Genomic DNA, 18208 nt, shown 5'->3' with positions numbered 1-18208 from the left:
CACTTCACACAGGGGAAGCGTTAATCCCACCAAAAGCAAGAAGAAACCATGGAGACATGCTGCTGTGTGATGTCTTCCCAAGCCTTTGCTCTGAACCAAAGCTGAGGCCCCTCAAAGCTGGGTCCTTGCACCACCACCATAACTGACTATTGTTTTAAATTCAGTAGGCATTCCATTCTCCACCATATGCTTACCATTTCCACCAACCTCCGAGACCAGCAGTGACAAGAACAGCATAAAGACTTCCCTGTTGCTATGTTACAGATGTTGCTCGGCATCTTCATGGTGCATTTCTGAGATTCAAGAGCCTGTTTGCTGGCTGTTACAAGCGCATGTGGGCGCAGGTCTGCTGAAATCAATGGAGCTTCAGCAATTTTAGAGATAAATAAGCATCTGCTTCTGATGCTTCAAGTTTTCTAGCACAAACACAATTGCATTCTGACACGAAGAGCTTAAACACACCCATCCTTAGTTTCAGCTCCTGCTTATTATGAAAACACATAATTGCAAATTCAAAACTACTGGCAGAATCAGTCCAAGCTTTCCAAGTCAGCTCCCACAGCTCACATACAAAACTTGCCTTTGCATTTGCTTGAGAAAACCAAGAGCTTTCCATCCAAAGCAACAGTTTCCTACTTGATGGGTAGGGGTCCATATTTTCTCCTTCTGAGTATATTATGCCTCAGATGCACGCACCCATGATGGGATTACAAACAAAATGCAGGCTTATGCACCTATCTGTCCATGCTGTTATTCTTTGCACTGAATAGCTATTGCTTATTTGTTAGATCAGGGTAAGTTGTTTAGTTAAGACATACAGTGGAAACAGGCACTTTGACAGCAAAGACAACAAAGTCCTGCATGGGACCCAGCAGACTGGAGTCTGATCCCAGCTGGGACACAGACTTGCCTACTGTCTGCAGATAGTATTAATGTCTTCAGAAGTGTCTCATCTTCTCACATGTGAACTGGAGGTACTAATGCTCCCTTCAGGACTGGATCTCCAAGGAGGCTCCTCCTTCACTCTCCGTCTGCCTCACCTCTGGAACTAAGCACAGTAACATGGCATTTTTCTGGCTCCTAGCCTTAGTCCCCTAAGTCACAGGATGAGTTGTACACTGCTGGGGAACACGGGCTTTCCTCTACCCACAGTCCTGTATGAGTTCAAACTCATTTATGACTCAGTACAGGTTTGGGTTTGGAAACAGGCACCTTTCCATTCACCTCCCATCCCACCTCCATAGCAAGGATTCCTGGGCAGGCACTATCCCCTGACTAGTGTTTTTCCAAACCAGCCCCAGATCCAAAAGCCTTTCTCTAGTGCCCCACACCTGGCTCCTATCCCCCTTGCATTGTAACTTCCCTAGCTCTGAGCTTTTGATTCAAACAGTTGAAAAGAGCAGGCCAAGTGCAACAGCTCAGCTAAGAGCACACAGATCAGTTCAATTCTTGCCTTCAGTCCTGTGCCACAGCCAAATCTCTCTTAGGACTGCACTTAAAAACTAAGGATTGAGGTTTTCACATTTTCAGCTGCACAGTTCCCCTCCACTCATGTTGAGATGTGTCTTTGGAAGCCTTAGCTCAAAGCAACTGCCACTGCAGCATTACAACATCTAGAAATGCATAGCACCATGCTGTACAGCATTTGGATTATAAACCTATCTGATGGAGAAAAACAGGAAAGCATAAACAGCTCCTTGTGTAACAGTGGTTAAATAAGGTTGATACTGTCATGGATCTCTAACCAAGTATTTTCCTCTTTTCTGGTCAGGATCAAAATGTTATAAGGTCCTACTCATGCCCAACTCTCTCAACTCCCAGGCTAACATTCCCCATACTGAATCAGACCACACTGCCTAGAATAATAAGGCTGACTTGATTTCATCAGGATTTGAGACACCAGTCCTAAACAGACAAGGAATTATAAGCCAGATGACAAAATTATTTCAAGCTACACACAAATATTCAGAAGACAGGTACCAGAAGATGTAAGATTTGTCTGTCCTCAGAAGTGTTATGCGTTTCATTTACACAGTAAAATAACCAGATAATTTTAACAGTAAAAAGGCAAATCAGTTCCAAGCAAAACCAAAGGGGTTTCGTATGAAAGTGTTAAACTGAAGTAACTGTTGTCTTTATACATTGTTTAGACAAATGAACTGAATTATACGATCCACCTACAGAGTCTGAAAATTAAGAATTTGGTGAATGGCTGCCATTAATCCCATATGATTCCAAGGTGAGAAGCAACACTAAAAGAGATACTGTAATGTCTTTAGACAATGAGGCATGTTTATGCCAACAGCAGTTAAGAGCTGTAAGAAACATAACCAATTCTTCCTATGACTGTAATCTCTTTCCCCTCAGGATGCCCTTCCTCCCTTTTCTCTAACAGACCTGGCCACGGACCTGAAACTCCCTTTAGGCAGACCTGCACTGAGACCCTTCATGCTGCCCTACCAGATCAAAGAGCTTCCACCCTGGTTCTGTTGTTGCTGGTACCAATGCAAAATCCCCCAAGTGACCTTACAGGAGAAAGGACAGGCTCTTGACATCACATGTTGAGTGGTAATGGCTCCAGAAACATGTGAGGGGGGATAAAAATCTATGAACAGGATATGAGTCGGGACTGTAAGTAACAGAAAAGCTTCTATTTCTGAATGCTATACACTGAAATGCTTTCTCCCCACCAATAACAAAAGATACTCAAGTCATAAAGGCATTACAGCCACTATCTCAAAAGCTGGAAGCAAAGCAAACCTTGTAGTGATAGCATCTCCTACAGCTGGGGGGGGGGGAAATGAACAAAACACTAAGAAAAGCTTTTGGGAATAGAAACTTTTATCCAGGTCTTTACCATTCACCTGCAAACTTGCCTAGTTCCCCTGCTGTATCACTTAGGAGGAGCAAACGTCTCATAAAAGATGCTTTCTCCTTTCAAAGAGACTTGTCTTGCTTAATTTAAGCTTTTCAGATTAAAGGGCATAACACCTCTTCTTTAATACTGTCTCGGAAGACGTCACTGCTGCACTACAAAGAAAAGGCCTGGCTCCTACTCCCACTGAAGTCAGGAGCAAAACTCCCACTCATAGCTATGGAAAAGGATTTAATCAGAATTGTTGTTCTCCTTGGTGCCTTCCAGCCTCCTGATATGGCATGCAGGAGGTCACAAGGGAGGTGTTTTTACCCCACTGAATCACTAAAATAAGGAGTTTTTAAAATATGAAGGTATTGTATAGGCCTGCCGGCTGGTCTAGTCATTTATTCCACAGAAATGAACCGCCTCACAGAGCATTTGAAGATTGAGCATTAAGTAGAAGCAGACGCTTGCAGTTCTACAATATGTTGTTTCCTGTTAAAGAAGTCGTGTCCCACCTGTTCCTTCCATTTGCTGTTTTATCCTGAAGACATTGCTAGCAATAGAATTAGTCATTACAAAACAACCCACAAACACTTACTTGGTTAACTCACCAGCACTCAAGAGCTGCTGGTGTCAATAGGAACAGCTTCCTCAGATGATACTCCCTCAATAAATATTTTTCTGGCCCTGCCTTCGGGTTTCACATCTGGTGTTTGGTAGAACGTTAACTCAAGCATTTGCTAGCACTCAGAAAAGTGCTGGGGTTTAAACTCTGCATCTTTAGGCATTATATGTAGTGTCAGACAATGAAAAACAAAGTGGCCCTCAAAAAGAGCACCTATTTCTGTATATTCATAATCACAGAATCCTAGACTGGTTTGGGTTGGAAGGGACCTTAAAGCTCATCCAGTTCCAATCACTGCCACAGGCAGGGATACCTTCCACTAGAGCAGGTTGCTCCAAGCCCCTGTGTCCGACCTGGCCTTGAACACTGCCAGGGATGGGGCAGCCACAGCTTCTCTGGGCACCCTGTGCCAGCGCCTCAGCACCCTCACAGGGAAGAGCTTCTGCCTAACATTTAATCTACATCCACCCTCCTTCAGTTGAAAACCCTTACCCTGTCACTACATCTCAGACTGAATTACTTGAGCGACTGACAGGTACTCAGAATGCCCAGACACATGTGAAAGACAATACAAACAAGAAGCCAGTTCTGCTGCTGTGCCATACTGACATGCTTGTGCTGACTTCAACACCAAAATCTAGCACATCGGACTTAACATTGCAGGTCTAGCTGGTGCAGGGTCCTGTGGGTGCCAGCTGGTTTGCTTGCACTACTGGAGAAGAAACTGTACAGCCACAACCCTCATTCAACACCTCCCCCTTCACTTCCTCCCTGGCACAGGGCAGATGGGCTCCTAGATCCTCATCCTACACACAGGCTTCTGGGGAGGAAGGCATGATGCCAGTACCCTTCCTACTTTTCCATATAGCACAGGTCTGCAAGACCCACATGCTGGAGGGCTCCTCCTTACAAGAGGAGCATTTGGAACAACAATACAACAAGCACTTCCAAACAACTTGATTTTTTCTTGCAGGGTGTAAGTTCAAGTTTCTTGTGACTTCAACATGAACGGCCAAGGTTCAGTCTATCTAGCTTCTGCCTCACATGACACTCTGTGGTATTTAACAGCCCTTAGCATCAAACCAAAGGATGCTGGATGTGATGTCAAGGCCTTCAACAGGGAAGTGGGTCTGGCTTTCTCTGGTTTTATTTTAGCACAAAGAGAATATCACAGAGGAAATCTGTAACAGAGAAAGGAGTGGGCCTAAGGATAACATCCATGTTTCTTGGCAGTGCAGACTGCTCTCACTCTCTGTACCATACACGTGGCATCACCCTCCTCAGGAACCGCTGCTGTGGCAGCTCTTCGCATTCCTGAATCCTTTCACACTTTCCATTCCTAGCAGCGGGATAGGAGAAAGTGGTAATGGTGAGTATATGTGAGCAGCTTCAGAAAACAGCTTGAGGTGCATCATCTTACACTGCGAATCAGACAACCAGTACACCCTGGTGGAACGACAGATTTCTTCAAGAGATCAGGTGCCTTACTATAATCATTTATTTGCTGTGCTGTACCAGACCACTTTTGCAAGAGAATCAGCCCAAAAGATCAGCACTGTTAAAGACAGAAGTACAAAAGACTCCATGGGATAAGTTGTGATCACAGTTCTCGTATCACTCTTCTAACAGTGTACAGGTAAACGCTCAACAAGCTCTGTTTATAGAGCTTGTAAGAACATGAGCTCATGCAGCTCCTTTATACCTCACATTGAGCAGAACAGAGGTATCCAAACACCAAAAGCTTTTTCTAGACTCAGTGGAAACAGATGTTTTCCAGAAAGACCCTGCTCTCTGCAAAAGCAGGGTGAGCATGCTTCTTGCTAGCAGTAGCCATGCACAAGAGCCTAACGTTAAGGTAGGCAATGCAGGTCTTCAAGTTGTTGACAAAATTACCTAATTCTCACAATTTTTTTTTTGTTCGTACCACATGGAAATTCACCATGAATTAGTACAGGTCTGGGAACCATTTCCTACATGCACTTACGTTCTTCATCTGCAACCTGCTCTAGTGGAAGGTGTCACTGCCCATGGCAGCGGGTCAGAACTGGTCCCTTCCAAGCCAAACCAGTTTGGGATTCCATGTTTTTGTTTTGTTTTGGGTTGGGATTTTTTTCCCAGATTCGCAGTAAAACACAACTGTTCCACTTACATTTCATGTTTTGTTTTGAGGATTTGGGTTTTATGCCATGCGTGATTCAGTATGTGCCCGAGCTTGCAGGGACAGGTACGAGACAAACGACCTTGCATTCATTCCTTTGTGCAAGATACACAACTGCTATGTGATGAGCAAGAAAGAGAGGGAAGGTCCTTTGGGGCAGTTCAGAAAGTGATGCAACAGAGACCAAGAAACGGGTGTAAATTTCTTCTTTGCCCTTAAGCAGGTTGTGTGCAAGGTTAAGAGAGGGTTATAAGGAAGGTTATCAAGACAAAAGGGAGAGCTGAACATTTACCGTGCTGTGAAAACGTAGCATCATCTGAATGTGCCTTAGATTCACAAAGGAGAAGAGGGAAAGAACACTATCAGAGAGAACAAGAGCTAATAAAGTTCAGAAGTTTCAAGTGTTGATTCAGCCTTGGTCCAGGGCTGCTCCTACAGCCTGCGCTCACTGTCAAAAGTAAGATTTAGGAAAGAAAGTAAGATTTAGGAAACTGATTATTTTAACATCATAAGTTTTTTTACTCTCCACTTCTCTGTATGATAAATCTTTATATGATAAAATTTAGCTCAAACACAGCTGAAAATACCCATAGTTTGGGTACTGAGAGAACTGGATTACTACTCACTTCTAAAAGCAGACAGCTTACCTATCCCTTTCAGCTGACAGCTCAGCTGCCTGCGCTGACTTTCCTGGTTACACACATTGCTGTTCATGATGAGCTCTCAATAAGAGCCAACAGCCCATTCAACACCTGTCATCAAGGCTTTTGAAGCTCAAATTAGCGCAAGTGAATTCAACTGCAGAGTGAACTCTCCCCAACTTCACTGTTGCTCTTTGCAAAGTGCATCCACCAAACAGCTCTGTCTACACTTTAAGCTCAGATCCTCAAATAGCTCCCTCCCATTGGAGTTACTGGACTGGCCTCAGTACCATTTTGAAAGGCCCAGCTCCTCCCAGACATCTGACCTTTTGCCTAATGAATCTTGTCTAATGGCATGCAGAGGAGCAGCGAAAAGAAGCATCCTGACCTCACTGAAATCAAAGCCAGACCTTTTCACACTGAACAAGGATTACTACCATGAGCTACTATTAATGCCAATGACACTGGCCATTTCATTTCAAGTATGTTGACAACTGGAGCCTGGCTGACAAATTTTCACACCTTACCTGTTTCTCTCACTGCCTTCCACAAACACACAAGACAAAGCTTACATGACTGTGGCAATTCATTTAGCTTCTTAAAAACGCAAGCAGTACATCTGCACTGTAGCCCCTCACAGTCACAGCGCAGTGCTCCAGAGCTGGCAACTAACACCACACTCAAATACTCAACAGAGAGACTATTGCTCTGCACTGAAATACTGCTGCTGCTCGCCCTCCTGCTGTGGACATGTACTGCAGGAAGACTCATACCTTCAGACATAGGAAAAAGAATTATGACCTCCAAGAGAGAAATGAGGGGTGGCTGGAAAGGCAGCAAGAAGAAACTGTCCCCAGCACACAGATGTGAGCAACACACATCCCAGTTTCTACTCCATTCCGCATCCTATAAAGAAGTGCAAGAACTAGCTCCGGGAAAGAAAAAACAAACCAAACCAAACCCAAACCTATGACTTCATCATGGTTGTGCAGTGTCACCACATAAACCTGGTGCTTGAAAACTTCAAGTACAGCTGAGATGAGCGCTTTCATTGCTGAAGAGGAATGATCAAATACTTGTTCTTGCAACAACCACTGAATAAAACCAACGTGGTATTTACCAGCTGGTTTTCACCTGAGCTGTTCAAATAAGCAAAAGCTGTCTGCACCCATTACACAAACCTTTCTCTGGCCAGCTAATGCCAGGCTGCAGTGGGAAACCCAGGGATCAGCATTTCTGTGCACCTGGGCTGCATTGCAGATTTCCATATTCCATTAACAACCACAATAAAACACTGCAGCAAAGCCGAGCAACAAAACCCCCAACACGGTGAGCATGTGGCGACTGACAAACAAGTACTGAGCACATCACATAAAACATTCTTGGCAACCACGAAGCCTAAATCTGAAGTGTGAGAGGAGAAAAATGCCCCGTCACAGATTCGCTTGTACTCAGCAGCACAGCTTCTGGATAGCTCAACTCCTACTGCCAACGCACATTCCCTACAGGAAACAGACACCTGAACAAAATGGTTGGCAAAACCCCAACACATTCTTATTTTCACTTGAGTTTCCACCTCCATCCCATAAACACCTCTCACTGTGCAGCCCAGGAAATGGACACGTTCTGTTTGTTTAGAACTCAACACGTGCACACACATGGGAGGAGTCCTGTCAAACTCTGGTCTTGTTTGAACAAGCCACAGAGATTCATCAGGCAATCAATCCTAGTAAAGTCAAGATGTACAGCATATCCAGTGCTCTGGAATGGCTGATAAGAGATGAACAGACACAGAAAACCCACCTCTTGGTGTTGTCACGTTGTCAGTCACAGGATAGTTTAGTTCTGGTTTCCACACCTGAAACAAAGCAAAAGCTCTGTTAGTGACAGCTGCTAAAGGGAAAAGGCTCTCATTTTATTGAATGCTTTAAAGGCTCGTGAATTGCCGTGTGTGATTAACAAAATACCCTCCTTCTCTGCTCCTGGTAATATGTGCAAAGTTACACTAAACTCTCCTTTCCAGTGACCTAGAACCTCCCCTGCCATCACAGCTTAAACACCTTCTTAACCATCAGACCATGTCTCACCAACCAGCCTGGGCCTTCAAAACGCCTGCTCCCACACAAAGCATATATCCACAGAAAAGCAGATTCCACAGAAACCCAGCCTACACCAATGGTTTCTGTCAGGACCAGAGTTTCACAGAGACAAGTAAGCCCCTTCTTCCTTTACAGAAACAAGACGATGCACAGGTAGAAGACCTTTTATGTATCTAGATTCATTGGGGATGATTCACCTCAAATTCCAAAAGACGGTAACAGCAACAACTGACAATACAAGGAGTCAGCAAACAAAGAACGGAGATTATGTGGCTTCAGTTACCAAAAGTTTTGTTTCCTGGAATCCCACAGTTTCACTGCACAGTAAAAAAATTACATGCTTACAAGCTGCAGCCCAGGCCTATGGGACCTATAAATTGAATATCATGTAATTGAGTATCATGTACCACAGAAAAGCTGCAGTAGGGATGTTCTGCGGAGCACTCACAGAGGAGAATTCTTTCTGGTGCTACAGCTGTTTATTGCATGACCTTAGGCACATCTTTAACTACTCTGTGCTCTAGTTACTACCAGATCTTACAATGAGTTTAGTATCATCGCAACAGCATAAATGAGAATTAATTACCACTTTGCAAATCCTGGGAAAGGCTGGGCAGGGGAAAAGCTCCTATAAAGTGCAAATGGTTGGTATTTATGAATTGCCCAAGAAGGAAGAAGAACAGACGGACTTCCCAGTTTCAGGCCAACAGCCAGCAAAAGGACCTGTAAATCACTCTTCATCAGCATGCACCTTACCTGCAACATTAACTTCTGCCAGAACGTGGGTTAAAAAAAAAAAAAAAAAAAAAAAAAAAAATCACAGCTGAACAAGGCTGTATAAAATATTCACTGCTTGAAAGAAGAAAGGTTGGGAGAAGATACACACTAGCAGGAACAAAAGTACTTTGTACTTTGCATCAATTTTGTTACGTCTCACTGTACCCATGAGCATAGCGGTTGTCACTGAAAGCAAGAGGGGTCTTGCCTTTGACTTAGAACTTGGTAATGAAGCATTTCATTACACTGAAAGGTAGTGAAGGGCACATCTAGTATCTTGTCAAAGTTAACGTGTCAGTAGCTGAATCAGGAGCAGAAAGCCAGGAAAACATCCCTACCTCCTGCTTTTAAGGGACAACTTTCTAAAAGCAAAAAAAAGACGACTAACTCTGTGCTGCACATTGCTGCCATAACTGAGGAGAAAGATCCAAGTGCAACCAGGGGAAAAGTGGAAAACACCTCAAGCTCAGCTGTTTCTTCTTTCCTCCCAGTACCAGAAAATTAAAAGTCACTTCTTGCAATACACTACCCAGGCGCGGTCCCCATTATCTCTGCTTAATTCCATATGTCTGAGAAGGAAAACAACTCTAAGCCGGTTAGACTTGCTAAATGAGATTTGTTTACAGCCCCACCCCCAGGTGCAGTGTCATGCACCAAAGATTCAGCATTCCTTGGGAAGATGCTACTCATCCAGACACTGTCAATAATGGTCAGCAAAACACAATCGTCTCACAACTCCTACATAATATTCCCCTCTTGAGCAAAACCCCATTCAGCACCTCCTAATCTCCGAGGAGCTCCCAATCCATATCCAAAGCAAGAGATGAGGAGGGATGGTACAAGGAGGATCTCTTTTATAATACTTCTGACCAGCACGTAACCCTGGCACCTCTGCCAGCTTCCAGTATCTTTAAGGCCCAGCCCACAGTGTTTACTCCCTGAGAGACTCCAGACTCATCCTAGTATCTTAGGTCATGATAAAAAGGAAACAGACTTGTTGCTAGCAAGATAATATGGCTCTGAAACATCAGTCAGACACATATTTACTTTTCTGCTACAGTTATAGACTCATAGAATGGTTTGGGTTGAAAAGGACCTTAAGATCATCCAGTTCCAACCCCCTGCTATGGCCAGGGACACCTCACAGTAGACCAGGTTTCCCAGGGCTCTGTCCAAACTGGCCTTGAACACTACCAGGGATGGAGCATTCACCACTTCTTTTTGCTTTAGGAACCTGAGGATTTTCAGAGCCACAACCCCGACTCATGAAGCCTGTGGTGAACACCCAGGTCACACATAGGAAAAGACTACTAATAATTAAGTACCAGGCCTACTGTTTGACTCAGGGAAAACACAATTAGCACTGCTACATCTTGGCATTTTGCCTTGTGAATACTTGCTGGGTAAAAACAAATCAGGAGTTGGTTTTAAAGAACACATCTATACTGAACAATCTACCTACCCCTTGCCTGTAACTACAGCAGCATTTGCTAATGCTATCAGCTTTAACGTGAAGTTGGTGCTCCTGCAAGGGGTCACACCAGCAGATCTGGTTAGCAAAGTCCTTCACAAACAGCTTAGCAGTAACATGCAATAGGAAGAGAAAGCTGTCCAGCATTTCCCATCTTTCAGCCTATTCCAGCTCCGCAAGAGAAGCACATGTTATGAAGACAGCTGTTTATCCTAAATACCCATTGGCACAGCTGAACACATCCAGATCTTCCAACACCCTAGGTATGTTTCATTTCAGAAGACTGAGTTGGTTTGGCTAGAAGGTGAAGCTGTTTGAAACTGAAGGCAGGAGATGCATTGGGTAACAGTGAGCCTGAACTAACACTACCATTCAAACAGAAGGAAGGAACAAGTGCAGCAGATTAAGGTCAGTGAATCTCAGAATAAGACAAGACAGATTCCAAGCAACTCTGCACAGGTCAGCAGGGATTGCACAGGTCAGCAGGGAGGCCAAGAGAGTGCAGGGAAGCTCCATGGGGATGGAATAAAGATACGGAGGTAAACTAATCTGTGGCAAGAGTAAGCTAGGACATAAGTAACTACAGTGCTGACCAAAAGAGACAGAGATGTCTAAAGAGTATTAAGCAGACTCATGTAGGTAAATCAGATGAAACAGATTAAAGTACAGTTCTTTTATTAACTACAATGTCTTTTAAATGCAAAACAATGTCCACAAAACACCAACCAACCACACATCAATGGATGAACCCACTGACACTGCAAGCTCACGGAAGAGGAGGGAAGCCCTAAAACACTGCCCAAGGGCAAGCACAGGGCCGTGGTAAAAAGGAAGATGGTGACCACACAGGCAACCAGAGATCTGTCAGTGTAACTCAGACTGCTGAAATAAATTAGTAATTAATTATTAATACCCCAAAAATGGTTAGAGGATCAAAATCAGCAAATTTGCTCCTGTAAAGAACCAACACAAACTGCTCTAACCTAGTTTGCTGTTACAGTAAAGCACATTTAGTGGAAAAACAGCAACCCGTATGTGCTCTGCTCTTCAGGGGGTTGAGTGAGCTCTTGGAGGGGTCAGTCTGAGGCTCACTTCTTTGCAATACATTATGTGACATTATGAAGAGAGCACTGAGACGAGTTTACAAGCATTTCATGAGGTCCAAAATCATCCAGGAACCAATGCTATGACCCTCAATGATTTAAAGTGCTGTGGTAGTGCTGCAGCAGAGGCAGAAAAAGTAAATGTTTCAGCACATAGCTTCTTGCACCAACATCTTAGCTGAGGCCCAACAGGCTGAGCCCAGGTACATCAGTTTGCACTGGAGGAGTTGGTGTGCAAGCCCACATCACTCTGCTATGGTGACTCCTAAGTGGAGGCAAGTCACACCCCACAGGAAAGCAAAGTGAACTGGATATTCTGCTTCCACAATCAGATTTTCCAGAGCTCTTTTATCATCGCTGTCAACCTAGTACTGTTAACTGTTGTCTGCACACAGACGTGCCTTAACACAGGAGATAAACCTCTGAAGTATAAAACCAGCAGTTGTTCAACATGTCTGAAAGACTTGCAAAAGAGATTTAGGCTAATCTAAGTAAATTAGGAACTTACTGAAGCTGTACACCACCTTTTCTGGACAGTCAAAAGGAACCAGGTAAACAGGACAGGGTTATCCTGGGGTTCCTGCCTCTTCAACCAAGGTCTGCATGACATCTCCTGCAATTCCTTCCAGCCTTGGACATCTACCTTTCTTTGATATGTCCACTGCCGATGAGAGACAGTCCAAGCGTTTTGGTTGTTTGCCTGCCTACATGTGATGAAACTGAGCAGCAGGAGCTGTGCATGTACTATGAAGGCCTCATCCTTGACAATACACAAGTGAAGTGAGGTTCACACACAAAGCCTACTGCTGCAGCCCGCCCACAGCCATCACTATGAAATAAGAACAAATTCATCTTCTGTTTCTTTAAAAAGCCAGGAATTTCAAACCCTGCTTTCTCTCTAATTGGAGAGAGACTGCTCCTCAGCTGCTATGGTACCTTTGTTAGCCCCTCTTGCTATGTCAATTGAAATTTATAGTGTAATGAGTTCTAAAAACCCCAGAATATTTTAGACTGTTTATATATGAAAAGTGATCTATGGCTCAGAGCTGAAGAGGGAGTAATAGAACAGATCTATGAGGCATGTTCCCTGCTGTGCAAAAAAGCAGCAGATAACACACTGGATTATCACTAATGGAAGCTGAGAGCCCAGCTTCCCAGGAGTTCTATGGACCACATACCCTTTCAAGTTGAATCTCCCCGTTTCAGGGATGGGAATTCACACCAAAAGTACATTGTCTGCTGTCAGGACTTCTGCAGCAAAAGGACTTCAAAGCTTCTGTTTGGTTCTTTGGCTGATCCCGTTATCCTTTTGCCATTTTTCAATGTTTAAACACATTTTCGAAGAAGCAACTCAACACCCTGCAAGGGTGCCAACAGTGCAAGAAAATAAGTAACAACAAAAGAATTCCTTTAGAGAGCAATCAGTGTGGCTCTAGCACTGCTCCTATTCCAGGAAATTCATTATCTGCTCATGACAAGGCACTTCTGCCAGTATGAACCTGTAAATTCTGAATTGCTTTCTATTCTCATTCATAGGTAATGTCTTCCTTGTAGCAATTCTGATTTCCAGGAAGTTTACCCAAGTTCTTTGGAGTTGCAAGTGAAACTAAACCAAACCACATCTTTTTATTACCTGCTTAGACAACTTTCAATTTATTAGCACCAACAATGTAAAAGATGTTGGAAGATTTGCAGGAGGAAAGAATTGCCTCAAACTTCTTTATTCTTCAATGAGATTCCATACTCAACAGCCTGAGTCCTAAGAAGGGCAGACCAGCACAGTTCTACCAAAATGCCAGGGAACACCACTGATTTGTAGTAGTTAAGGATTCATCTTGGATATGTGCCTTGGGTAACCACAATGTGAGCTGTTTCTTTCTCTGCAGTGATGAAAAGATGCTTGGAAAGTATCTTCGTTTGTGTCCTGGGTTCAGCAGTAGCAGTCATGTTTCTCCTCCTTGGTAGCTGGTGCGGTGCAGTGCAGTGTTTTGACTTTCGGCTTGGGAACAGAGCTGATAGCGATGTTTTGGTTTGGCCAAGGACTTTGTGAGCCTCATGCTCTGCCAGGGAGGAGGGGAAGCCAGGAGGAAGCAGAGACAGGACACCTGACCCAAACTGACCAAAGAGCTATTCCATACGACAGCACGTCATGCGCAGGATGTAACTGGGAGTTAGCCGGAAGGGCTGGGAGACTGCAGGGTTGGAGGAGGTATCGGTCGGAGCTTGGTCGGGCTGGGGGGGGCGAGTTATCGGTCGGCTGGTGCTGAGGTGTTGTATTCTCTTCCCTTGTTATTTCCTTTATCATTATTATCATTGGTGGTAGCAGTAGTGATTTGTGTTATACCTTAGTTACTAAACTGTTCTTATCTCAACCCGTGGGAGTTGCATTCTTTTCGATTCTCCTCTCCGTCCCTCCAAGAGCAGGGGGAGGGAAAGAAGGGGGGGAAGTGAGCGAACGAATTACCTGACTGGGTTTAAACCACTACAGTTTGCTTCTGCTGCCTGAGAACCTACATGTTCCCACTCTCTCCCTAAAACACATCCTTGAGTGCTTCTCATCTTACTCTCTCCTAAGCCCATAAAGTCAATCAGAGCTTCATCACTGCCCACTGCCTGCAAACCACATTACCAGACTCAGCCCTGACAATCATAGCTTTGCAAGAGGAAGCATTAAATGAACAGCCTCCCTCTGTCTTACAGGCTCCTACTATTTTTATGTCCAAATGCCTCTCAGTCTACAGTTGGGGGGGGGGGTAGGGGACACAGCAACCAAATGATGCTCATTTCTGAAAATCAAGTTCAATTTAAGGTATTCACATCAGAAATCAGTGAGAGCCCTTCTGGAGTTTTAAAGTGTCACAGTATGAAGGATTAATTTGGGGAAGCATACTTTTTCATTAGATAACAGATCAATTCAGTTTGTGGTGACCTTAAAGATCTGAAACACTCAGATGGGCTATTTTGGTAAATATGAATCCAGGATAAGATGACTCTGCCACTCTAGACTAAAAATAATTTAAAAAAAAAAAGTAAGAAATTAAAGAATTCACTTTTCTGAGCAGTTTAAACTCCAGTTTCCTGATGGACAGGTTTCAATTCTAAAATCACAGTGGCTTTCCACAAGACCTGCTCCTCACTCTTCCAGAAATTAAAGGTACTCCAGGGACGAAGCACAGGAGATATCTGTAGGACAGCTCTCCCTGACACCACAACTCAAAGGCACATAATAAACCAAGGACTGGGAATGAGGAAAGGAGTGTGCAGGTATGAGGATGTCTGCCTCAAAGTCAAAGCAGGGTGTCCTACACAGCTGTTTCATTCCCAGTCTGGTGTCATACATGCACCTCTATGCCCAGACAGCTCACACAGGGTCAGAGCAGAAGGTGGGTGACTCCACCTGAGCAGCTTCCACTGGACACTTACAAGTAGGGTTAGAATCACGGAATGGTTTGGGTTAGAAAGAATCTCAAGGGTCATCTAATTCCAGCCCCCTGCAATGGGCCTTACACTAGGCCATGTTCACCTAAGCCTGGCCTTCAACACTGCCAGGGATGGAGCATTTAAGACTTATCTGGGCACCCTGTGTCAGCACCTCAGCACCTTCACAGTAAAAAACTTCTTCCTTATATTTAACCTGAACTTTCCCTTTTTCAGTTTGAACCCGTCATCCCAGTCCCTGATGAAGAGTCCCTCTCCAGCATCCTTGCAGCCCCCTTCAGATACTGGAAGGCTGCTCTGAGGTCTCCACGCAGCCTTCTCTTCTCCAGGCTGAACAGCCCCAATGTTCTTAGCCTGTCTCCATACAGGAGGTGCTCCAGCCCCTGATCATCCTCATGGCCTCCTCTGGACTTGCTCCAACAGCTCCATGTCCTTCTTACACTGGGAACACCAGAACTGCACACAGTGCTGCAGGTGGGGTCTCACTGGGACTTTACGTACTTGGACTTTTAAAGTTTGTTCACTTCTACGATGTGAATGCACCTCCATTTCACTGCAGGGTTCTGAACTATAAACTCCTAAACATATGACACAGTCAAGATAATGTCAGAATGACTGATCGAGTATTTTCAGAACAGTAAGAAATAAAAAGAATGAAGGCTTGCACTAAAAATATGAGAGAAAACCCCAAAACACTGAGTGACTCTTCCCAAATGGAGCAACATCCATACCATGCACTTAAGGAAGCAGGAGTAATAATATGATCTCATAATTAAAGACTGCTTTATAACACGTATGCAGAAGGCTGCCACAAAGCCTGCACAAACACCCTTTATTCCAGTATTTCCTGAAATGAGCCATTTGGCTCGCTGATGTTAAAAGGTTCCTTTAACAGCCTTTCCCAGTCTGTGATACATCATCTAGATGTAACTGAGGTCAAGTGCATTAAGAATCTGAGTAACATTTTGTGCTGCAACATGACAAAAGGGGCACTGTCTGAGCTACATGGGCTGACTAGCACTCAATCTATTTCTACAGTTATACTAGAAACATGTCTGGAAGTGCACACAACTTGGAATTCATTAAAGCAACCTTTAAAATAAGCTTTTTGTTATTATTATGAATAAAAAAATACAAATACTAGGGGTTTGGTGGCCTCCTAGTCTCTGCATGAATGACAGTGGCAGCACATTAACAACACTATGCAGTCTAAAAGTTAACTGAGGAAGAAAAGGGCATATAGCAGGGCTTTCTGAGCACCTCACCCAGAGAGCATAGTCACAAGTAACAGTGGCAAATGCATTCAAATATGGCGGCTTAGAAATTCCATTTTTTACATGTTTATTAACTTTCAATTAGTGGGCACAAGCATCATTCCAGTCGGAAATAATCCGTCCTTGGGAAGTAACATTATCTCTATTTCAGCCAAGGAAGAATGCAATTTTTTCCTTTCTTAAAAGGGCTGACACTGAGTAACATAATTAATGAGCAGCTTTGAACGTGATCTTTTAAAGCCCTCTATTCAGGATCAGAACACTGGTTGTAATTATAGGTGCTGAGCAAAGAGTTTGTCTTGGTACACTTCAGACAGCTACATATATAATTCATCTCCAGCTTTTTGCATGGTAGAGATTTTCAGATGCTCAGGGGCTTTTCAGTGGGCTCTGATTTAAGAGTGGGCTGGTCACTCAAAGCAGACACCCAGTAAGGTGCTCCAGCAGACCTATGGTGACCACTGTGGCAACTATTCCAATGAGCAAAAGATGAGACTGGGCTCTGACGCAGCAAGCTATGGTTCTTGAAAGGAGTCCTGAATCATGCAAGCAGCCCTACTAACCTCAGTTGGTCCTACCACAAAGCCATTTGTAAAACCAAGACATACCCAGCACAGGGCCCAAGGGATCCCATGCAACCTTTCCACTGACACATTTTTATTCTGGATGTTTTATTCCAAAAGATACAAGGAAAACACTTGGGAGCAAGCAAGTACAGCTGCAGCATTAAATAAATTAGAATACACTTGTCAAATCTCTAGACCATGTGTTGATTTGAGATAGAGCTGTCTGACGGGGCATGCAATGTTAACCTAACCACACAGGCAGAGGCCACTTAGAGTAATTACATTCAGGACCCACATCAAAGAGAACAAAGGCTTTATGTTCCTATCCTTAATATTTCAGCGCACAAGTATGGATGTGCCTGTATGTGCAATTTTTAATTGCACTAACTTCTTATTGTCTTTAAAGAAGAGCCAGGAAAGGAAAGCACATGGAAAAGGAAAGGCTGCCATGACACAAACGTCTGAAGAGCAAAGAATGACTACTTCCACTTTGTAAGGCAAAATCAAGAGCACACCTGATTTGAGCCTTCATGTCACGTCAATTTATACCTGCAACACATGCAAGCCATGGATCCACTTTTAAAGAGGTTTGTCTTGTTGCTGGGGGTTTTCTTAATCCTGTATCGCACTAAATCTGACCCTAAGTCCTTCTGCAGGAGCTGAAGTGCACACTACGTCAGGATAATGCCTTGTGCTGGCTGCCAAAGCCTGAATCAGGCTAATCAGCCGTTTGCTGTTGCATGCCGATGTTGACACTTCAAGGAATCGCCAAATATTCAGTTCAACTCATTAATCCTTTAATGCTGCTTCCCATCCATCACAGAGCTCACTGTAATTGCAGGCTTCAAAAAGCACCAATCACATCATTAACAGAGCAATGCAGAGGACAGCACAAGAAGAAAAGGACTTCAGAGGCCACATCACTTCTATGCAAAGCCTGTACTAATGGCTGCAATCTCCTCATATGCATCAATGCCAAACCATAGGCAGAATTACCTGTATGTGATCCACAGAGGTATAGTAAGATCATGAGCTGCAAGAGCACACTGCAAGCAAAAATGATTTCCTAAGTGCAATACCAGTCCCTAAATTCAGGTACAGGCACTTTAAATGACAAAAGTTGAGTTCAGGAACTCCCCTGCTGACCACTTGGTCACTGGACACATGAGTCAAAGACCCAGTTCTGCTGCTCATCT

General features: G+C 43.9%; 1 protein-coding gene across 35 annotated transcripts in view; it reads right to left on the bottom strand.

Annotated features, from left to right (window-relative positions):
• The window catches only part of MAP2 (microtubule associated protein 2), a 226993-nt gene that overhangs the window by 175221 nt on the left and 33564 nt on the right, over positions 1 to 18208 (bottom strand). For all 35 annotated transcript variants that reach the window (XM_061459052.1, XM_061459161.1, XM_061459114.1 and 32 more), the window contains exon 2: positions 8088 to 8142. The gene's annotated coding sequence lies outside the window, so the exon portion shown is untranslated. The remainder of the gene's footprint in view (positions 1 to 8087; positions 8143 to 18208) is intronic.

The sequence above is a fragment of the Pezoporus flaviventris genome, unplaced genomic scaffold, assembly GCF_033815535.1.
Source record: "Pezoporus flaviventris isolate CSIRO_AGI_PZ_B2104156 unplaced genomic scaffold, CSIRO_AGI_Pfla_v1 ptg000001l, whole genome shotgun sequence".
NCBI classification, from domain to species: Eukaryota; Metazoa; Chordata; class Aves; order Psittaciformes; family Psittacidae; genus Pezoporus; species Pezoporus flaviventris.
The sequence above is the reverse complement of the archived record's forward strand: the minus strand, read 5'-3'. Positions and strand labels throughout refer to the sequence as shown.